Below are 17019 nucleotides of genomic sequence, written 5' to 3'. Positions count from 1 at the left end.
TAAGATATGCATTTCCACACTTCAAAATACACTCTAATTAAAAAATTCTATGAATATCTTCTATTATCTGAAGTATTTTGTAACCATTTTCCTAAACATCTAATATTGGTAACACTTGGGACCTTTTGTCATCACTTAATGTTTGACCCTGAACTAAAAAATTCGCATCCTTACTTTATTTTTTCCTCCTTACCTGTATGTTTTCCAGTGTTTAATCTTTATTCACTTTTCAAAAAATTTTATGAATATAGTCCTCTGTTCCTGTTTTGGCTTAAAGTAATATTTTCATGAATGAAGATGACACATTGCTTTCATTGTTCTATTCAAACAGTGATGATTGAAAAGAAAAGTCATCTATATCCTTTTGCTTAGTTTCCCTTGAGAAAAATGATCAAAGTGAGCTCAGTAGTACTGTAACCATGGAACAGATTTCCTGTATAATGTTTACAACTTTGGCAAAGTACTTGTTATTGCCACACAATTTGTGATGACACTTGTGAAAGAATGGAAATTACCTTTTTTATCTGTTGTGTGTTGACTTAGATATAACTGAATCAGTATCAAAAGACAAATCAATGTAGATTTTCATGTATTCCCCCAACAAATAACTATTGAGTACTGTTATGTTGTATTTTCTTGAGGATAGAAACATGAATAATATGTGGCTTCAGCTTTCAAGGACTTAATCTTCTATTATGTTTGATTTTGCTGATGAGGATAATGGCATACAGAAGTGGTAATTTGTGATGATTTTGACTTGTGTTGAGTAAGGTTTGTTGAGAAATACAGTCCTCTATATTTCACCTGAAAAATGTTCACTGGTTTAATTTCTTATTTCATCTAATACTGAAGTATTTCTTGTATGTGATATTGCTTAATTATTGATGTCTGTTATTCAAAAATAGCTTTTATATGTTAATAAACATCAAGTTTCTAAAAGATTTCAATGTAGGATAGTGGAATCAAACTTTAATAAAATATGGAGAACTTTTCTCAGTTCATCCTGTGCCAGGAAAAGTGCTATTAAGCTTTTTAAGGAATATGTTTAGCATAAGGTTTAATTTATTTGTGGGGTTGGGACTTGTATATAAATATGAATTCTAGATAGTGTATAATATATATATGTATGCACATGCTTATGGATACCCACACACATGGATATGTGAGTCAATATAATCTATACCATATGCAAAAGTGATGCTCTAATTCTAAGCAATAAATCATTATGGGGTGGTCTTAGTCTTAAAGGTGATGTTAAGTTTGATAGAAAGTGAAGCATTGAATTTGATTTAGTAGAAAGGAAGAGGATAGAGGTTAATATGACTCTCTTCAAAAACAGAAATAGGAAAAGGGAAACAATGAGAATTAATTTGGGTGGTAACGTTAGCAATTTTAAAATTCATTCAGCATTTTCACGAAAACTAAAGAATTGGCAGATGGTGCTGTTTTCCTTAGGTGGAACTCTTTATAATGAAGAATGATTTCTCTTACCATAAATTTATTTTCTAGTAACAACTACTTTGACAATATCAATGATTCTTGACTTTTCATGCTTAAAAGTTCCACTATTTACTTCTTTTTCTTTTTCTTTTTCTTTTTTTTTTTTTTTTTTTTTTTTTGACAGGCAGAGTGGACAGTGAGAGAGAAAGACAGAGAGAAAGATCTTCCTTTGCCGTTGGTTCACCCTCCAATGGCTACCGCAGCCGGCGCACCGCGCTGATCTGAAGCCAGGAGCCAGGAGCTACTCCTGGTCTCCCATGGGATGCAGGGCGGGCCCAAGCACTTGGGCCATCCTCCACTGCCTTCCCGGGGCCACAGCAGAGAGCTAGCCTGGAAGAGGGGCAACTGGGACAGAATCCGGCGCCCCCGACCGGGACTAGAACCTAGTGTGCCGGCACCGCAGGCGGAGGGTTAGCCTATTGAGCTGCGGTGCCCACCTACTATTTACTTCTTAATTATGGTTGCTGAAGAGCTATTATCAAGTAAGATGTGTTTGTTGATTTTTATGTGCCTAGCCCTGGGCCAGTTTTCACAACATGGGGCAGAAGTGTAAGGCATTTCCCTTCCTGCATGGATATTCTAATATTATTGGATAGTTTTCTGCCTTCACTCTTTGACAATACATTTGGAAATATCATTTTCATAATATGGAAAGGGATATGTGTTGTTGCTTTAGGAAGACAGAGTTTGTATCTAAGATCTTCTTGGCAACTTGATAGTAAAAATACCAACAAGTAAAGCCCCTATTTCTAGTAGGTATCTTAAGGAGCTCTGCGCTTTCCACCAAAAATGTTAAGGTCCTTTCTAGGGCATAAAAGCTACTGGGACCAGCAGGGCCAATGAGACTAGATGCTCAGAGTCCAGATCACAGTATTTATTTCATAGGATCGATCACATGACATTGGGCTACCATCACACTGGCTAACATGCTATTTCGGGTGAATTTCACTCGCTTTGGACACCAGCTAAGTTCAGAATTCTGGGTTACTGGTAGCCTACCTCTGAACCTTGGAACTGAGCCACATAAGTATGCCAAACAACTTGGCTGTCACCCTCTGTGTTCAGATTGTGTGCTTCCTCTGAACTACAGCATCAGAGCATGGCAGGGGCAGCAGGGGGTATCCTTGTTACAATACTCATTTCTGGCAATTGTCCCACCTCTTATGCAGGCTCTGGACTACATGCCAGACAGACGCTGGTGTGTGTGGTGTGTCTGTGTGTGCCTGTAGATGCGAATGTACCTTTGCCCCTTGAAGGCTTTCCATATTGTTGCTACATAATACTTCACAGGCCTTCCCATGAACGTCCTCCCCTGCTTATAATTGATGTGGTACATGTTTTTCTGGGTTAATAGTAAGCCCTTTTGGTTGAGAAATGGAGATTCCATGGGTGAATAGAACTATACTTCTTGCTCAGCTCATGGGACCCTCACCAATTTCCCGTGTCCCAAACGCAGTCACATGGGAAGCAGAGGTGTGGTCAATATGGAAAGATATGACATTCTGGAAATAAGATTTTGGCTAAAATTTGAAAAGAAGCCTTGTTCAGAATATGTCTTATTTCATGCTTAATTATAAAATTCTGTGTGGTAAAATTAACAAGACAAGACGACTGGTAACTCACATTTTCTTGGATACTTTGAGTAAGACTTTGATTTGTGGTTATCATCAGTGAAACAGTGAAAACCTTTGAAGGAGTCACTGGAAGTTTAGTGAATGATACTGCAAGTAAACAAGTCAAGCTGTAACTAGACAAATTCATTAGGGAGCTGTAGTGGCATGAACTATATTGTTTTTTTTTTTTAAGAGATAATTTGACTTAAAAATTTTGCTTTTGTTAATCCTCCTTTTTTTTTTTTTAAGATTTGTTTATTTGAAAAGCAGAGTACAGAGAGGCAGAGGCAGAGAGAGAGAGACAGAGGCAGAGAGAGAGAGAAAGTCTTCCATCTTCTGGCTCATTTCCCAAGTGACCACAATGGCCGGAGATGAGCCAATCTGAAGCCAGGAGCCAGTAGCAGCTTCTCGGTCTCCCACGTAGGTGCAGGGGCTCAAGGACTTGGGCCATCTTCCACTGCTTTCCCAGGCCATAGCAGAGAGCTGGACTGGAAGTAGAGCAGCTAGGGCTCTAACTGGCGCCCATACGGGATGCCGGCACTGCAGGCGGCGGCTTTACCCACTATGCCACGGTGCTGACCCTGGGAACTATACTGTTTAAATACTAATATTTTGGGGCCAACATTGTGGTGCAGTAAGTTAAGTTGCCAGATGTGATACTAACATACCATATTGGCCTGTCAACTCAAATCTCAGCTGCTCTGCTTCTGACCTAGCTCCCTATAAATGCACCTGGGGAAGCAGTGGATGTTAGTTCAAGTACTTGGGCTCCTGCCAACCAAGTGGGAGACCAAGATGGAATTCTATGCTCTGGTTTTGGCCTAGCCCAGCCCTGGTTTTTGCTGACATTTGGGGGTTAAACCAATGAAAGATAGATCTCTGTCCCTTCCCTCCATTACTCTGCCTTTTGAATGAATGAGTGAATAAATGAATAGATAAATAAATACCAGCATGTTCTGAAGAGCCATGGCATTGTGAGAAACCATAACGTTGTTACCTTTTACATGTGGTGAGAGCTGAGAAACCATTTAGGAAAATACATGTTGTACAATAAATAAGGTAAAGGGTGATTCTCAGTCCTGAACAGGAAGAGCTAGTGCCTGGACATCAGGGTGTATCTTCCCATGTCCTGACTGGACAACAAACCTAGAGGTAACTATTTCTTCCCTATCAATTATTCAAGTTCTGTATCTCCACCACTTATGAAGCCATGAATTGTAATATATAAACATATATTTAAAGATTTGATTATTTGTTTTAAAAAGTAGAGTTACAGAGAGACAGGAAGAGATGGAGAGAAAAAAGAGAGAGATTTTTCATCTACTGGTTCACTCCCCAAATGGCTGCAATAGCCAGGACTGAGCCAGGCCAAAGCCAGGAGCCAGGAGCTTCATCTGAGTCCCCCACACGGGTGCAGGGGTCCAAGAACCTGGGTCATCTTCCATTGCTTTCCCAGGTGCATTAGCAGGGAGCTGGATGTGAGCTTGAGCAGCTAGGGCAAGAACCTGTGCCATATGGGATGCTACCGCTGAACCCATTATGCTACAATGCTAGCCCCTATAATATATTTTAAATCAAAATTTTATATGGACAGAGGGCCTGCAGAAATATTTGTCCAGAACCCCTCTGCTATGCTTTGAATGTCCCTACCAAAGCTCCCATTGAAGCTTTATCCCCATTGGGAGATATTGAGATGTGGGACTGGGAGGGGCCCTTACCCAGTTATTGAGTCATGGTGTTTCTGCTGTTGTGAATGGATTAATGGGATAACAGGTAAGGGGATATTTAGAGAGTGGGTCTATTATAAAAGTGAGTTCAGCTCTGTCTCTGATATATACCTCTCGTGCCATGTGATACCCTTATTGTCTCAGGATACTTCAGAGTCCTCAGCACCAAGAAGACCTTCACTGCGTCTGGACTCTTGACCTTGGACCTCTCAGCCTTCAGAACTGTAAATTTTATTCTTTACAAAATACGTAGTCTGAGGTATTCAATTATAGCTACAGAAATTGGACCAACACGCCCTCAATAGTAGGGCTGGGCTGGGAAAATCTGTCAAAAAGAATCATAGACTATATTGAGAATATTGTGAAGGAATTCTCACATGCCCCAGTTTTGGTCCCTTAGGATTGAATCACAGTTTTTCTAATGCTAGACTTTGTGGATTTTTTTTTATCAATTGATTCTAGGCTTACAACAGACTCTCCTGCCAGATGGACAATGCACAAGGCATTTGAAATATTTTCTTTCACAAAACAAATAAACAAAAATCAACCAGGGTTTTATCATCCTACCTACAATGAATGCAAAAAAGTCTGGTTAAACAGCTCAGATTTATGGTGGAGCTCCTGAGGCCTCTCCCAGTTAAATATTCTTTGCTTGTTTTGTGGATTCCAGGAAATCCACACCCTGATCAACTGGAACATTCAAGTAAGCATATTTTGTATATTTTACTTTAAGCTGATAATGTAAAAATGTGAAATAGCAAAATAGAAGCAAAGCAGTCAAATTCTGGGATGCTTTCGATTCAGCAGGGACTTAGAGCTAGTGTATTCTCAAATATATTTTCAGCATAGTTAATGGCAAAAGTACCTGATGGTCTGGCAGGTCTGTTGCATCACGGAACCTCAAGCAATGCTGTTTGAGGAACATAATGTGTTAAGGCACAATGTGCATATATTTTTGAAAGACTTTTAAACTTGAAAGGATTTATTAGATGAATAGGTTCCTTATACTTGTGTCTTTTGCCAGACTTTCAAAGAGAAGCTGTTGTTTGCTAAAATAAGGCTGTCTTACAAATGTATATAAATATCATCAACACAGCAGATCTAATTCACATTTAGAATGGACATTGATCACCAGCTGGGTACCATACTCCATGCTACAAAGTTATACATGTTTTTAAGTTGTTCAGAAGTAGTGGCGTGTATAGCTTTGCTCCTGTTCCTGTGCTGGTCTACCACAGAAAGTGAGAACAGCAGTCTGTTGTAGAAAGTGAGTTTTTGAGCAATGGTCACAATTCTTATTTTAATTTACTTTATTTTACTGAAAATACTAAATTTTACATCTCTTAAAGTACTCATTAAAAGAGTCAATCTTTCCCAGAAAATCATGTAGGAACAATTAAAACCTACCACAAGGAGCAATCAGAATTTTGGATATTATCATCCAATGAATACAAACCATATGTTTTCTGATTCTGGCTTAAGAATACACTGAAAATATGTCAAGAAATCTGAAACATTAGTAATAATCATGCAAAATGTAAGACCAATTTCTTACAATAGTTTTTAAACTTGCATAAAAATTTTAAATGCATTCTTATTTGTTTTTACCTCCTTTTTATTAAAATCTAAAGAAAGCCTAAGAAATTATTTTTAATTTTAGTTGGGTAAATTTTACATGTTTTGATGGAAAATTCATTGACTTAAAATTAAGGATCAGAGGCTAGTGCTGTGGTGCAATGGGTTAAGCCACAACCTGTAGCACCGGCAAGCCAAATGGGCACCGGATTGAGTCCTGGCTGCTCAGCCTCTGATCCAGCTCCCTGTTAATGCACCTGGGAAACTGGCAGAAAATGACCCAAGTCCTTGGGCCCTTGAAGCTACATGGGAGATCCAGGAGAAGCTCCTGGCTCCTGGCTTTGGCCTGGCATAGCCCCCCTAGTTGTCATTCATGGAGTATCCCTGCCTCTCCTTCTCTCGGTAACTGTAGCTTTCAAATAAAAAAATCTTTAAAAAAATGGATCAAATAAGTGTCTCAGTCTAATGTATATTTTATCATAATGTAAAAGCTTTTTTTTAGGAACCCAGCTGCTCCACTAATTATTTATCACTTTAAAAATGATCATTTTGTATTTTTTAATTTTTGTGTCATAGGCCACATCAAGATGGATGGGCTTTTGAGAATGACCAAGAAAATAGTCTCTGATCACTTGATTCTTATATTCATCAAAGGATGTTTGCTTTCAGAAGAATTATTATGTTTCCAGCTTGCTTGCCTTGGGGAATGTCAATTAAGTCCAAATTATTTGATGACAGAGATTTTGCCATTTTTAGAGACCGGGTAAGTGAACTAGAAATAACAAAAATCAAATGAGAAATGAAAAAATAAAGTTTGATATTTACCTGCAAATTGCATATCTTTCAATTAAGCATTAGTTTACCCTTGCCAAAACATCCTCATTTGCAGAGGCCTATTAAAAAATAAGCTGTTTTCATTTCCTGCTGGTACACAATTTAGTCTTTTTCTTAAAAAGTACATTGTATTCAGTGTTTTCTGAAGAGGTCTGTGTTATCTTTGGTATCCAGCACTTACAAGGAATCACTTTCAGTGTGTGTGGCCTAATCCTAACAGTCTATCGATTCATTGAATTTCCGGAATTTCAGAAAGAGACCAATTGATCCTTTATGCTGCCTGGCAGGGCAATTCTCAATTTTTGTCTGTTTCTTCTCAGCATCAGGCTTAAGGAGAGAAGGTTTTTCTCTACATCCTTTTGAAGGGTTTACTGAATTCTACATCACCAAGAACATGGTAAAGCTTTATTTTGTCTGTTATTTAAAGTGGAAAATGCTGTCCCTTAAGACACTGGCCCTCTGCCATTTGCCTCCAGAATACTTCATGGTTCACTGTCAGGACTGCTGCTTTTTCTGGAAGAACATATGGGCCATTTTGGAGACATTTTCAGCAGTGTTCAGATGCTGAGCATCTATCTGTTTACATTTGGCCTCCAATAATTTTTCTGGAATTTCATTGCTGTATTGTTTCTGAAAATTATATTGGAGCCTGACGACACCAAAGGAGAACTGTGATTTGGAAGTAGAAAGGACTAAATTAAACTGCTCTTGTGATGTTACTACATTTCTTGTTGAACCTTTTCCTATGTCTCCTTTTTTAAAAATAATTTTAAGTAGCCATTATAAAGACTTAAAAGGGGAAAAATCCTCTTGCACTGTATGATGTTGATAAATAAGCCCTGTAAATGAAATACAAGGTAGCACACACTTGAGAGTGGTAGTGTCATTAAAATTGCATCCTGCCAGTCTGGAAATACCTTACCTGAATTATTCTGTAAACATTGTTTTCACTGAAACACTTGTTCGGTCAGATTGTGTACATGTTGAGTCAAAGGAATCAAATAAATTCATTAAAACAAATAATTAAAATTAAAGTATGACTTCATTCTGAATGGTGGTGTTAATACCAACTCTAAGAGAAAATAGTTTCCCACTTTTGCACTATATTTGATGACAAAAGTTGGGCAGATTCCAGAAGAAAGAGACTGATTCCTTATAAGATCATTCTCCTAGATTGTCTCTGAGTTAGTCACTTAGTAACTCATTGATTTATGAAGACGTGGAGCTAGTTAGTTATCTCTTAAAGGAGAACTAATCTGTAAGCAATGCTACAGTGGTGTTAGAAGAAAACAAGATAATAGTAATAATCGTATTTTAAATTGGGAAGCCATTAGTGACTCCACTGTCAGAGACCTCAGCATGATGCATTTCTTTGCCCAAGCATAACTAGGGTCTTTCCAGATGAGAAGGATTTGTGGAATTGAGCGGAAGGACAGAAGTGGTGATCATCAGAGCAGCATAAAAAGGAAAAAAGACATATAAGGACTTTTTGTGTCATAAATCAGAGACAGACTTTAGAGAATGTACCCTATGAGGAAACTCAAGGGAAGTGTGACCATGTGCCTTTCAACTGTCATTGTTTGTTCTTCTCAGGTCATCTGGTTGTCATCGTGATTAAACAAAGGAAAGATTGGGAAGCATCTCAGTAGGCAACAAGCAGGAGAATCAGCAGCTCTGGACCCACCCAGGCCACACAGGGTGAAGAAGACACTTCCACGAACTCATTCACTCCCACACAGGACCAGACAGACAAGCAGAGGAGGAAACGACTTGCTCGCTCTCCTCTTCTGGAGAAAACAGCCAAGTTTTCTGAGACACTTGCAAAGGAGTTGTTTGGTTGATGACTGGTTAGTATATTTTGTTTTCCCATAAACTAAGCGTGATTCTATATGACCCGTATTTTACAGAATGGTGACTAGAAGTACATGTATAATTGTGTCCTCATTAAATCTTCTGATACATCCTGAGAAAGAGCTTGGGAGGAGAGCAATACTCTTCAACCTTTGGATTCAGTCCTCGTTGCTTTCAGCCATCTCATGCTTTCGTTTTTGTTTATGCAGAGACGATACAACTTGGAATTAGAATTATGGTACAGCACATGATAGTGTTTCTCAGTGCTTCCTAGATATCGAAATTTAAATGTTTCCATTCTGAAGACACACCTTTGGATTCTGTTTGAACGTGTATCATAAGTGACATGTCCCACATGAATCCAGAGGTTCTCAAATCCCAGTCTGTTGTGTTATAGAACTGAACCATTTTTAAATTCAATCACTCCAGAAACTCAAAAATCCATACAATGTACACACCTAGATGAATTCTCTCATCCAGAGCAAAATGATCCTAAAATGTGTATTTTGGGAGAGAATAAGGAGAAAGAAAAACACTCTACTATATTGAAGTCAGTATGGTATTCTGTTATTTTGTTTTTCAATATTTATTATTTTATTTATTTGAAAGAGAGAGAGAGAGTGAGACTTTCATTCACTCGGTCACTTCCCAATTGGCTGCGATAGCCAGGGTAGGACCAAGAGGAATCCAGGAGCCTGAAATTTCATATGAGTCCCCTACTTGGGTGGCAGAGGCCTAAACTCCTGGCTGTTTTCCTGCTGCATTCCTAAGGACATTAGCAGGAAGCCTGACCACAAGCAGAGCAGCTGAGACTCGAATTGGCACGCTGATATGGGTTAAGCTTCACATTCAAAAGTGGTGTTTATGATAATGTCATTGTGTTTGTCAGATCTCCTTCCATCAGTGAGCCTCATGCTTGTGTTGGTCTACACAACCGCTGGCTTGTAGGGGACATAAGGCATCAAAAACGACAGGGATATGGCTTTGGCCACTGAAGAGAGAGAATGTCACTGTGCCTTCTGTCATGGCCAGGGTGTATGCCCCTGTCCATACAGGGGCATCACAGGAAGAAAATAATATTCATGAATGGTTCATGTGACAATAGGTCAATAAACTTTTAAAAGGTCAGTGACTCGAATCTCTTTATTCTTAAAAAAAGTATAGATGAGGACTCTTATTTTTATCTCTAAGGACATTGGCCTTAGATCATAGACAGCCATTAACATCTCTTCTTCAACAGTTTATGATGAGTTATCTACGGCTTCATCTTCCCTTCATGCCAGAAAGGCACAAGGAATGTTCCTTGGTTCACTTGTGCCTTGTGAAAGGCAAGTCAAGTCGCTCCTACCCTGGGATCAGGATCTTTTCCTCCTGGGACAACCACAGCCTCTGTGGCACTAGTCCATTGGAGGAGCATGGCACATGGCACTTATTTTCTTATGCATTGTGGTGATATTATGATCTTAAGTTCATTGGCAGAGAATAACAACCATGTAGTTTGCTTGTTTTCAAACTTAGATATCAACACTTGTCTTAAAAAAAACTTTCCCACTTTTTTTCCTAAAGATTTATCTATTTATTTGAAAGGCAAATTTATGGGGGTTGAGGAGGAGAAAGAGAAAGAGAAACACGCACACACACACACACACACACACACGGGGTGGGGTGGGGAGGTCTTGATATCTTCTATACATTGGTTCACTCCCAAAACGGCCATAACAGCTGGGGCTGCACTAGGCAGAAGACAGGAGCCTAGGACTCTCTCTGGGTCTTCCTCGTGGTTGGCAGGGGCCCAAGCACTGAGGCCATCTTCTGCTGCTTTTCTAGGAGCATTAGCAGGGAGCTGGATTGAAAGTGGAGTAACTGAAACTAGAACTGATACCCGTAAGGGATGCCAACATTGCAGATGTGGCTTAAACTTCTGTGCCACAACAACAGCACCACTTTCCCAGTCTTGTGTTAGTGAACACTTTAATAAGGCCCCCACTGTACTTTTGATAGGAATGCTAATGACATGAAAACCAAGCTTCATGCAAACCCTGCAGTATAAGAGTTTTTGCCATATAAATGCTATATGATAAATTTTGGTTAGAATGAGGTATATGGTCCAAGTTCCCTCTTTATTTTTTAATGCAGTTATCATTGTCATGCTGTTATTACAATAAAATTTTTATCTTGTTTAATTGGTAAAATTTTTATTTGATTTAATTGGTGGCAATTTACAAAATTAGATTAGTCCTCAGTCTCCCATAAAGCACAATTTGTACACTGATAGTAGCTCAAATATTTCAAATGGTTAGCCCAGCTTCCTCTTTGACATGCTTAGAAGAGACCCTGGCTTTGACTTTTTACGCTTCCAAATACACTATGAATCATTCTGCCAAACTCCTGCCCTTCATGTGAATGATATATTTTATTTACACTCTTAGAAAAAAATCTATGCATGGCCATTATTAATCACTCACACCTTTAAGAATGATCTTAGCTTTTAGCTATTCATCAAGATCGGTATCCTTCCTGTTAGAAAGAGACACATCATAACTGATGTACAATCAAACTGTAGATGGGCCCAAAGACACAACTATTACCAGAATAGATGCCTCTTCATCTTAGGATCATATACATACAAGCTCGCTGTCCTCTCTCTCTCTCGCTCTCTCTCTTGCTCTCGCTCTCTCCCCTCTCTTGGGCTGCATCCATTCTAGCAACTTTCTTTAAAAAATATCAGACTGCTAAAACTATGTTAGTTTCAGGTATTGTATCATCACCACGATATTGAGAAGCGGAACATCATTTCCCAAAGCTGCTCCTGCCAATAAGACATTGGGAGCATTGGAATTCGCAAAGGTTCAAAAAATATTTGAGAACATGGCAAAATGAAGTAGAAAGTGCTTCAGAGTTAGGTTCTTATTATTACACAACTGTTGCCTGCAAGTATGTATAATCTTAGAAATATCACTAAAATAAACACATCAGGAGAGAGACATTTAACTATACAGGTAGCACTTTAAAATTATAAGATCAAGAAAAACATTGCAGTAAAACTTTAAATCTTTGTAGCTGTGAATCTAAGAAGGTGCTAAATACACTCTTTTCATCAGAATGTTTAACTCCTGGGCATTAAAGAATTACTCAATAGAAAAGAAAATAACCCATAGAGGAAGATGTAGCCAGCAGTAACGCCACTTAGGAGTTCTGATAGGCCCTAATAAGGTATAGTAGGGAGGCAAATCACACCATCCTAACTTCAAAACTCTATTTATTAGTTTTTTCTTATTATTTAATCTTTCATTTGGGCATTAAAATCTTCTAAAGAGAAAGGTTGAGATATTGAGCCTCTTACAGAAATCTTTCTAACGGACTTTATGGAAGGCATATGTGTAAAACACAGTATCTAATCCCAATTTAGACTTTAAAAGTAAACTCTAATGCAAAGAAAGGCAGCCTCAGGAAAGAAATTATGGTAGGTAATAGGCAGATATATGACTGTGTGTTCATATATCCCTTACCATTAAGTGTCTTTAACACAGAGTAGCACTCAGCTTCTTAACCTAAAAAGTGAATGCTCACACTTTGCCTGGGGTTGTGTGCAATACTGGTAAGAATAAAAACATGGCAAGAAAAGATTCATTTATTCAAGGAGCTCATTGCCTGGTTACTCTACGAGATTCATGTGAAGATAGTAACATCGAGTCACAGTATAGATGAGAGAACAGTTCTGGAGGAGCAAATGACACTTGATGAGAATTTGAAACACAGTGTAGAGAAGCCGTTCCACACTTTCAAAAATAGCTCCCTGGGAACCTACGTCATTCTGTGATCCTGCTTAAAAAGAGCACCCTACTTCTTTTTTGTTTTATTTTTTCACATCAAGCGAGCAGTCTCATTCAATGAGGCTGCTACTCTATCTAAGGCACAATAAACTCAGAGCAGCCACAGGCACTGTCTCCAGGATTCAGGAAAGCAAGGGCTAAGACAAAGGGATGCCCCTTTAAAGTCTGAGTCACTATGGCCTGTTACATCTCAGCCATCAAACCTGCTCAAGATGTGTCCAGATTAGTCAACAGGCAGATGATTGGAGATAAAACCTCTCATCTTGGGATAAATTTAATCCAGGCAGCATGTGCTCTTTGGTCATTTTATAAATATAGCCGTTCAGAACAGCATTCTCAGAGATCCAGCAGTGTGTATCCAGCATTGTAGCTAAAATATTCAAATAGAAATAAAAATAACTCCCCAGAAAGTTGCTGGCAGTCATGTTTCCGTCGGAGAATAATTACAGAAGTCAATTTAAAAGCTAGTGCAAGAGATGTTGAAATACCACCTCTCACTCCCACAGAAATGCTAATGACTTAGTTGTATTATACTCTTAAAGCCAAAATTTCAAGCCCTTCTTTTTCCTGGATAGATGGCGTCATAAATAGTGACCACAGCCAGACTCTGTGGAAGGAAACAAATATTCACTGGTTGCTGGGGGGAGTTCCTGCCCATGCCTCTAAGGTCAGCAGAATTTATCCCTGAAGGGTTAGTATTTCTAATCCTGTGATTTTCTAATCTTATTGCTATAATGTTTAGGTGAGTTGAATATATCCCATTCTTTATCTCTGTGAAATCTCATGTATTTCCTGCAAAAGTCACTCCTGGTTGTTCCTACAACTTTGCTTCTTCAGTTCTTAAAAATACACAAAATTTAGATCTGTTTGTAGTAGCATGCGACGCTGTGTCCTCTACGGTGCCTCACGACAAAGCCAATGACACAGTGACTGCACATCCAGACCATGATTTCTTGCTTTCTATTAACCCAACTTATTATTGCTTCAAAAACCATGGTTTCCATTGACTACAGATTCAGCACACACATAGTCACACTAATGCATGTGTTTATATGTGTGCGAAATAGCTGCACAATGAGTTATTGAGTTGTACATGGAAAAAAAATGCTAGGCAGCTGCAAATTACAAGGATATAATGCCATCAAGGGGTTTAATAGTGACATCATAAATCACCAGAGCAAGGTATAAATGGACTGTACTTCCCCACAACTGTAAGTTGCCATTGAGGCTATGATTTTCAAAGTCGTCTGCTCTCCCAAACCCCATTCCCTTATCCATGGATAATTTGTGTTATTTTTTCCATTTTCCCCACCTCTCTTTACTTTTCCTGACCAACTTCAAATCTTCCTTATAAACCCAGACAGAATCTGGTTTCCCCTTGTGCTATTAGAGCAGCTATATTTAAATGTAACACCTGATTGTCCCAAGTTGAAGTCTAACAACTCTAAAAATCTTGGCATTCTGGGCTAGGTGTCAAACTCATGCAATATGACAGACAGGTGACAACACACCCAAGAATTAAGAGATTTTTTTTTCTTCTTGGAGAGCAGAGTGCACCATGCTCCTAGCCCCTTTTCCTCTGAGACTAAGAAATCTAATTACATACAATATCCCTATATGACTGCAAATACAGAAATGATTTTACAGTTTTGCTTCTTATTCACATCTGAGGTTCAGAGAATCCAAGTAATATTCTAATTTATTTCTTATGTCCTAAATGATTCTCTTTTCTCTTTAAAGCTGTCTTACAGAGTAATATATTAACATAAAATAATAACTGGCCCAAACTTTTGTCCAAATTTAAATATGTCCTAGCAAAGCCAGCCCCATTCTAATCGCTTTTATGTGTCACTTTAAGGCTAACCTCCTGGCAGCTTTGCTTTGGGTCTTAATTAGCCACTTAACTGCAAATTGGTTGGCACCCTAGTCCTTTCATTAGTTATTACCCAAATAGCATCACCGACTTAGGATAAAGAAAAGAAAGATCCCACATGTAGCAGATCTTTCCATCATTATTGCGCTTTAATGCAAAGGGGGGAGGGTGTTCCTGACTCTAATTAAGGCTGCGTTTCTAATAGGCAATTGGCAGAGTATTTAACTCACTCTCAGTGAGGTGTCTTAAAGGAAAGACAATCACTATAATGTGTGTACAGAGCTAAAGAATTTACAAAACATTTTCACCTACTTTATTGCTTTTACACTGTGTCTGTTTTAGCCACGTATTAATCAATGTGTTTTACTGGTTGCCATGATTTAAGATGTAAATTTCATTTTAGTCCTTTTTCCACTTGCCTGCCTATCCTCTAAGCCACTTCTTTAAATTAACTAAGCCCATCTCCAGTATCCAAAAGAGAGTTAACATCTGAATATTTTGTCACACTTCCAGAAAATGGGCAGACTGATAAATACACCCCGTGGAGAGGTACTCATTGGCAAAACAATCCTAAGAGGTTACTGAGAAGAGAAGTCACCACCTTCAAAGACGACTTGAATCACTTATGAAATAGAATGAAAGAATGCAGAAAGAGCCAGCGAGCTTGGCTCTGTGAACACAGAAATAAACATTTAAGGGAGAACAAGAATGTAGATACAGATCGGATCCAAAAATTTGACAAAGGATGATGAGAATTAGAAGGAAATGTAAGTAGAAAAGACTTAATTTGTCAAGTGTTTTAGCAGAGTATCCGCAGTTGGTACTTTCACACAATATGATATGACACGCTTTTCTTTATGGTAGAAAAGAGTGCATCTTCAGTAGTCAACACTGTGTGTATTTGTGTATGTGAGTTTAACCTGTCCTTTTACTTTGGTTCCCTTAATTTACCCTCTAACAACTTTTCCTTTTATACCCCTTTCTACTCTGTAATTTTGAGTGTCTAGGAATTATATTTGGTTATGTAAACTCGGGCTTTTCTCTCCTTCTGAGATAGTGTAGTTGAGACTTTGCACATCCTAAATTGTCTCTGTGCATCATAGCTCCTGGAACTGAGAGTCAAATCCACAGGCCAACCAAGAGTAGAAATTCTTCAGACTTTGAAAACTTGGAAATGGTGAATTATGCTTATGAGATTCATTTCTAGACTGTACCCGAGCTTATAAAATATTCGTATTTACAGTGTCTCAGAACAACAAACACAGCCTGCAGGCAGCTGCCTCATCAGAGACTGGGCCACAGTGATCTCAGACATTTGTCTATTTATTGTGGATTGGATTTCTTGGCAAATGATTCAATAAGAAAGACAAGCACAGCAGCCCTGCACTAGGCTTGGTGTTGCCCAATACTATGTTTCATGTTGTGATGAAATTTGCCCCTTACGGTCATCCCTGAACACTTAATACTTCTACTTGGTAAGCCTGTGGTCTTTAAGTGGAAGTGTGAAAAATAGTAATGTGGAACCCACAGCAAATGAAGTCAAGACTTTGATTAAATGCAAAATAAGAGGTGTTTTGAAGAAAACACAGAGATTTTTTTTTTCTTTTTTGGCCAATATGGGCTTTCTCCGATTAAATCCCCAAAGGAACAGATGTATGTTTATAGGAAAAAATTTGAAAGAAAAATCATTAGGAATTATTTTGCTTTGGCTACTTAACACAAAATTGTTTCAGTGAAATATGAGTTTTTAACACTGGCAACACTAGAGTGTTTTTATTCGCCCATATGAAGAACACCTGTTGTAAGTAGATTGTGAATTTGAATTTTCACAGTGAGTTCTTGTCCCTACATGAAAATAGAATAATTTGAAAAGGAGCATGATGATAATGCAGTTGCAGTGAATGAACCTGCTACTAAAGGGTCTCATTTTGTCTACATCACACAAACAAATCAAGCACTTTGCCTTGGGTCTTTCACATAGTAGGTATTGAATAAAATGTTGGAGCAACCAAAATATGTGAAGAAAACTAAGTGTACTAAGGGAGTCTTTCTGGCTAATGCTGCATGGTCCCATCTTTGCCATCCAATATTTTATCTCCTTCAAAAGGAAAAATATTTTATTTTTGCTTAACTACCAGAATAATTCCACAGTGCAGCTGCTTGCCTACAAACCACTTTGGATAAAGGAGTGCCACCTGAAATTAGTGTGTGGC

At 38.5% G+C, this 17019-nt stretch overlaps 1 long non-coding RNA gene across 3 annotated transcripts in view; it reads left to right on the top strand.

The window, feature by feature from the left end:
* The window catches only part of LOC103349547 (uncharacterized), a 569252-nt gene extending 554728 nt beyond the window's left edge, over positions 1-14524 (top strand). For 2 of the 3 annotated variants that reach the window (XR_011381920.1, XR_011381922.1), the window contains 5 exons: positions 5303-5543; positions 6992-7178; positions 7570-7646; positions 8843-9096; positions 13509-14524. This is a non-coding gene — a long non-coding RNA (uncharacterized lncRNA). Of the gene's footprint in view, positions 1-5302; positions 5544-6991; positions 7179-7569; positions 7647-8842; positions 9221-13508 lie in introns of those variants that run through there. The other variant, XR_011381921.1, reaches the window with a different exon arrangement.
* The last annotated feature ends 2495 nt before the right edge of the window (positions 14525-17019 follow it).

The sequence above is a fragment of the Oryctolagus cuniculus genome, chromosome 14, assembly GCF_964237555.1.
Source record: "Oryctolagus cuniculus chromosome 14, mOryCun1.1, whole genome shotgun sequence".
Classification (NCBI taxonomy): domain Eukaryota; kingdom Metazoa; phylum Chordata; class Mammalia; order Lagomorpha; family Leporidae; genus Oryctolagus; species Oryctolagus cuniculus.
Note: the sequence above shows the minus strand (reverse complement) of the source record. Positions and strands in the feature narration are given on the sequence as shown.